Below are 7,168 nucleotides of genomic sequence, written 5' to 3' on the forward strand. Positions count from 1 at the left end.
GTGTGTGTGTGTGTGTGTGTGTGTGTGTATTGTGTATATATATATATATATATATATATATATATGTATATATATATATATACATATATTCTGAATCCATTTTATCAGTTGATGGACATTTGGGCTCTTTCCATAATTTGGCTATTGTTAATAGTGCTGCTGTAAACATTGGGGTGCATGTGCCCCTTCGAATCAGCATATGTGTATCCTTTGGATAAATACCTTGTAGTGCAATTGCCGGGTCATAGGGTAGTTCTATTGTTAATTTTTTGAGGAACTCCATACTGTTTTCTAGGGCAGCTGCCCCAGCTTGCATTCCCACCAGAAGTGCAAAAGTGTTCTTCTTTTTTCTCATCCTCGCCATCGTCTGTTGTTTCCTGAGTTGTTAATTTTAGCCTTTCTGACAGGTGTGAGGTGGTATCTCATTGTGATTTTGATTTGTATCTCCTGATGATGAGTGATGTTTAGCATCTTTTCATGTGTCTGTTTGGTCTTACTCATTTGAATCAAGATTTTACTCTTAATTCTTTAATAACCAGATAGGGGAAGTTATACATCAGGATTCCTCTTATGAAGAACACTGTATTTTGGCCTGAAAGTTGTGTAAGATGGGGTGAAAAAGCTTTTATAAATGCTTGAAGCTTGAATTTGATCTTAATCCTTGGGTCCTAGTCCAGATGTATTTCTAGGTCTGGGTAATGGATGAAATTTTCAGCAACAGAGGGAAGAATTTGAAGTTCCAACGGATAACCCAGGAAATGAGGAAAGGTACTTTGGACTGGATACTGCATGAAAGAAGAATGTGAAGAGAATGGGAATGTCTAAAAGTAGATTTTCACGTGACTGCTGTAAAATCTTCTGACGCCTCTACGAAATCTTTAGTAATATCTACAATGCTCATTTGTGCTTTTATGTGAGTGAATTATTTTGGATGTTGACTTTCATGTCTGGTTGGGGTCATTCTTGGTGTAACACAAAGGCAGCACTTGCAGAAGACGAAATCTACAGACAGATGAGCCATGAGAGAGTAAGTCCTTGGGAAGCAAGTATTGGGGGATACATAGGGCTTTCCCAGGCTGTGAAATTAGAGCCGTGAAGCAGGTTTACCCAGATCATGTGGGCCAAGGAGGCCCTAAATTGACTTCTCAGCTACAGTATGATAACTTAGCATTATAATCCAACACTGGCTCCTCATTGTCGAAAGTCCACACTCCTTGGTGAGAGAGGGGCTACCCCTCCAAATACCTTTCTGTCTTTCTTCAGACATCTTTCCATTTTCCTCCTAAAGTGGCAACAAATCTCTTCCACAGATTCCTTAGTGAAGGCTGGAATTTTCAAAACAACTAAATATTAAGGGGAGAGCAAACAGGAAAAAAGCATGAGTGTAAATCAATTGAATGATGCAATTCTTAGACCCCAGGGCTCTGCATCTTTGTATGGATGATATACAAAGCCTGTTAGAATCTGGCCTCCTCAACTCTCCATTGTCATCTCTCCCAGTACTCTTCCTTGTCACCGTGCGTTGCAGTATGACACGAAGCCTAAATGACCACTGTCTCACCCCACCTCTTGGAACTGACCACTCTTCCCTCCACGTTTCATTGGAAGATAGCATTCCAAAACACTTTGTGTAAATATTTATTCGTGTGCTTTTCTATTCCAGTAGATTGTGCATTTCTATTCCAGAATCTAACAAGAGCTTAGAAAGTAGTAGAATCTTATTAAACATTTGCTGAATTGAAAGAATTCCAAAGCAGGATGTAAAAGTAGAAAGGGAGCAGACTAGGTTGGAATGCCACTTACTAGCTGGGTAACTTTGGACCTATTCCTTAATCTTTCCAAGTGTCAACTGCCTCTTCCATTAGTAAACTACTTTGTAGAGAGAAGTTTAAAGTATATAGAGCATCTGGCCCATAAGCAGATGTATAATTGCTATCAATCAGTAGGCTGGTAGCTTTCAAGATTTTTCTTTTCTAGCAATGCAACCCTTTAACAAATGAAGTACTTCACAGGACTGAGTAAGAACAAAGATGCTCTAACTTAGGGCCTCAGAGCCCCTCCTGCTGAGTCACTTCCCCATCTTGACACAGCTCACATTAGAAGAGCTTTTGGAGGAGAGAGGAAAATTTACTGCCTTACACCAGCACGGGAGACATGCAACTGGTAGTATGTGAGATAATTTTAAGAGGCATAAAGACATCATTAAACAACACTGATACCTGTAATAAGAAAGTCATTACCTTTTAAACTCTTCTTTAATTTTCTGAATCTTCAGGGGGAAAGTCTCGGTTTGAGGCTAATAGGTTTTTAATTTCTCTCTTATTCCTCCTAAGACTCCAGTATTCAAAGACAGCAGACCTCAGACCTCTAGCCAAGTAGGGGCTGTGCTTTTTCCCTCCTTAGGACACTAATGCTGCTAATAAGACCCACTTAGCAGCTTTCGTTTGAATGCATTCCATCTGAATAGCATCTCTTTGTCATCCACAGAACTCAGCAAATTGTGATATTATAAAAACAACATGGCTGCCTTACCTTTGGGGACCTCATCTGACTGGCTCATGGATTAGTAGAACAGCTTGGCAGCAGAAAGGACATTAAACAGCCAAGAATGAATTATAGGAAAGTCAGGCTAATAATAATATTAAGGACTAGCATTTATTGCCAGGCAAAAGTACTAAGTGCTATACATGCATTACCTGATTTAATCCTCACAAACACCTTTGGAAATAGATACTGATATTATCCACATTTTGCGGATGAGAAAACTTTGGTTTGCAGCGTGATGTAACACTTTTCAGCAGGGATAGGTGAGATCAGTCCCAGTTAGTGCAACAGCAGAGCTGGTACTCTTAACTGGCTAACCGTGGTGCTACAGGCAAAAAAAAGTGGCGGGTGGGCGGGGTGCTTGTACATGCTGCCTGCACCTGTCTGGAAACATCCAGCATAGTTGGGGACATGCTAACACAATCTATGCCAAACTCTGTTTTTGTTGACTTTGTTGACCTATTAGAAGACTGAATAAGATAAGATACACATTGAAGTAATCTGGCCACTCAACCAGTCCCAGTAACAGGATCTTTTTTTTTTTTTTTTTCCTGCTTTAAGCCACATCACCTCAGATTGTAGTGTGGCGTCACCTTTATCGATTTAACCTTTCTTGATTTGGAGTCACTAGAGTTAGTCCCTATCGGGAGAGACTGAGTTTGGAGTTGTTTCTGCCTTTGGAATTATAACATGGCTCTTGAATTTGCAATTTTTCTTTGTTTTCCAAAACTAGCTTTTCTTCCCAAATCTCAATTCCCAGTTGCTAGAGAGCAATGTTCAAACTACTAAAAGAAAAAAATCTTTAGAGATCTACCCTCAAGGCCCCATATGTGATTGGCCTTCAGACCCATCACTGCCTCCACTGGGACTTTGTCCCTTTGAGGTTAGGCCCTCATGATTCTCCTTACATGGAGATAATTTACATATACATATATATATATGCATTTTAAATGTTTATTTTTTTTTTGAGAGACAGCAAGAGAGCATGAGCAGGGATGGTCTAGAGATGGTGGGGGACAGAGTTTCTGAAGCAGGCTCTGTGTTCACAGCAGAGAACCCAACACAGGGCTCGAACTGATGAACCACGAGGTTATGACTGCAGCCGAAGTTGGACACTTATCCAACTAAGCCACCCAGGTGCCCCATGGGGATAATTTTTCCCATTTATTGAGAGCCTTTATTTGTCTGGCTCTGAACTGTGCACTTTCCACACTTGACCTCATGTACTTCCTGCAGACTGCACAGGCCCTGCGCTCTCTGACAGCCCTTTCACAGGGCCTTGCTAGACAGGCCGTCTCTTCCTAACTCCTCTGTTTTCCTCATCTCCTCACTTTCAGGAGATAACCATGTTGCTTCATGAGGGAAGTGGAGGCAGTCAGACAAGAAGAGCTCTGCTCCCCATAATCAACGTAGCTACACCTGTAAGGCTCACACCCTTTCTTTAAACTCAGAGAAAGAGGCAACCCTCCTCCTGTTTAAACTCACCCTCTCCCATCCCAAGGCCTCCATGCTCTTCATTATCTTTTCTCTTTCTTAAAAGTCTACCTGTCCTGCACCTTCCTGACAGCCCCTGCTAGAATCTTTCCCATCCTTAAACACACACATCCTCTCTTGAAGTTCTGATTCCTTCTCACTTCTTTTTCCCTTATCTTTTCTGCTGAGCTGAACTTCTCAGTTATTTCCACTTGTTCTTTTTATCTTCTGCCCTACCTTCCCTTCCTGTGGACTTGCGTGCTCACTGCACCATCAAAACTTACTTGGCAGAGGTCATATGCAATCTCCTAATTGCCACGCCCATTGATAAGATTTTTGAAATGGTCTCATTGTGCATCTTTAGGATACTGGGCACAGTCAATCATTCTTTCTAATTACCTCTTGAGTAACCTGACTTAGGAGACTATATACTCTTCTTTTCCTCCTTTTTATTTCTCTGATCTTGTTCTCTCAAGCCCCTTCATAGGACACTTCTCCTCCGCCCTGCAAGGTACGTCCCTGAATGTCACCTCCAGCCCTGTCTCTCACCATGCCCTCCCCTCTACTATACCCTGTAATGACACTCAGTTGTATGTGGCTATCGGTACACGGCACGCAGCTTCATGCCTGCACGCCCTTGCTCATGTGGTTCCTCCTCCAAGGGATGCCCTCCTCACTTACTTTGCCTGGTTAACTCTTACTTACCCTTTGAAGGTCAGGCTGGGCTTTATCTCTGCTTTGAAAACTACCCTGTCTCCTCCCCGTTTTCTCCTGGGTCCTCCCCATAGCACAATGGCACCATTTGCTTACATCCTTTGTCACCCTATGTTCTTTTGGCTTTTGCTTTTTGTTTTTGGCTTCTCAAACACTCTCCCTGGTAAGCCCCTGGATTCATCTCAGCAAGGCCTGAAAGGGACACAGCAGCCAGACAGTGGCACGTACAGCTCAAGGAAGAGCAGTGCTCTGGCTTCCTAATCAAAGAACTGAATTAGGAGGCTCAATTAGAGTCACTGAGGTCCACCGAGGGGCCCCTCACGAAGAATCCAAAGTCTTAGTGCAGCTCAGGCACTCTGTTTTCTCTCTGCTGGCATTGCTTCTGTTCCTGAGCTGCTCAGTGTCGCTGGAAAAATTGCTATGATTAGCGCGACGACAAATCCCTGTTATCTAATCTCAGCTGGGTCCTCAGTGCTGCTCAGAAGGCTCCACTGATCCTAGCGGATCCCTGTCACTTTCCCCACAGCACAATTTCCAACTGTTTCTGCTTTTCCTAAGTCCCTGGCCCACTCGAGCCCCTTTGCCCATGTACTGCTTTGCTTAGGAGATTTAGGTTGTTGATTACCTCCAGTTAGAAGCTGTCTCATTTCTTCCAGTCTTTCCTCTCTCCTTCGTGCCCCCCACCCTGAGGGGCCCATTTGCAGTCCTGATGGGGTCCTCCTTGCCCCCAGTCCTAGACATGCTACTCCCTGTCTCATTCCCTTGTTCATGCATCTCCTTCTTCAGCATCCTCAGGCCCATGGCTTCAGCTGATAAACTGTTTCCCATGCAAATAAATGAAAAAGCAAACAACTTTTTTTTTTCCAACATGCTTCCCACTCACAAAACCATCCCACCTTTCCCTTTAATGGCCACTTCCTCTTCACCTGTTGGGCTTATAGTTGTGGATTTTATAAGTCATCTATGCTCATGGTAAAAGAGTTAAAAACTGCACAAAAGCAAAAGGAGAAAAAATCTACTATCCCCACCCCTTGGAAATAACTCTGTATCATCTTGGAGTGCATTTTCTAAACTTTTTTTCCATGCATATGTATGTTCATAAATAGTAAAGCAGATTTAAAAGTAAAGACAAAATCATATTCCACATTATGTTCGGTAACTTGCTTTTCTAACTTCACAGTGTAAATGGAGCATCTTTCCATGGGGTCCACCCAGATAATCCAGGGTCCTCTCCTATCTCAAGATCCTTAACTTAATCCCAACTGCAAAATTCAATTTGCCAACTAAGGCAACATATTCACAGGCTTCAGGAATTTGTGTGTTGACATCTTTGGGAAAGGGAGACATTATTCTGCCCATCCCACATAGTCAATAGTCTGGAAAAGTAGACGTTGGAAAAGAGGTGGGGGGTTCTGGGCACAGGAATTCCAGGCAGAGTGCTGTGATGGGACCTCAGTCTCTCCCCTTCCCCAAAGTTTTTGTGCTCATAATTATAGATCTACATTATATTAAAAAATAAGTTTACCATTATGATGGACACTTTGGTGGGGCACATCATCTTTCTTCCTTTTGGAAGATGCCTTTTCCTCCCACAGTATGATTCTGATGGGGTTTTCAAGGAAGGCATGTGTGCTTGAGCTGACCAATCACAGTACTCCACCTCTTTGGGCACAGCAGTTGGTTGAAGGATGGGCAAGTGACCTAAACAGGACCAATGTTCTTGGGCCAGGGTCCTGACCTAGAAGGTGAGGCAAAGAAATTTTCCCTCTTGTGGAGACAATGAGCTCTAGAAATGCTGGAACCATCAGGGTCATCCTTCCCACCATGTAGAAAGATCTCGTCTAAAAATGAATCCATCTCAGAAAAGAGGGGAGGGGTGGGGGAAGAGGGAGCAGGGAGGGGAGGGGCAGAGAGAAAGATTTCGGGAACAGAGGACATCATCTCAGCATCCAGAACTGCCTAAATCCAATTTCTGGACTCTTCAATTGCATTAGCTAACAAGTTCCTTTTTTCTTTCTTTGCTTGAACTGGTTTGATTCAAGTTTCTGTTACTTAAAAGTTCTTACTAATATAATATTATTCCATAGTATAGATGGATTAAAATCAAATTAACCAAATTCTCTACTATTTGGCTTTTATACTGTTTCCAATTTGTACTAGTACTATTTTAATAATGCCATAGTCAACATCCTTGTACATATGTCCCTATGCATACAACTGATTATTTAGAATATTCAAGGAAACCCATCAATTTAACCTACTGTAGTCTGGCTGCAACCCACAGCTCCACTTAAAGTGCCCTCTCTTAAGTCCCCAAGCATCTGAGTGACTATTCTCATAACCCTTTTCTCCATCCTCATGCTCTTCAGCCTTTTCCCACTCCTTCCACTTACAGAATGTCCTTCGACTTGAATGAGTCTTTCTCCTAGCTTCCCTT

The sequence above is a fragment of the Herpailurus yagouaroundi genome, unplaced genomic scaffold (assembly GCF_014898765.1).
Source record: "Herpailurus yagouaroundi ecotype Mexico unplaced genomic scaffold, PumYag 180, whole genome shotgun sequence".
NCBI classification, from domain to species: domain Eukaryota; kingdom Metazoa; phylum Chordata; class Mammalia; order Carnivora; family Felidae; genus Herpailurus; species Herpailurus yagouaroundi.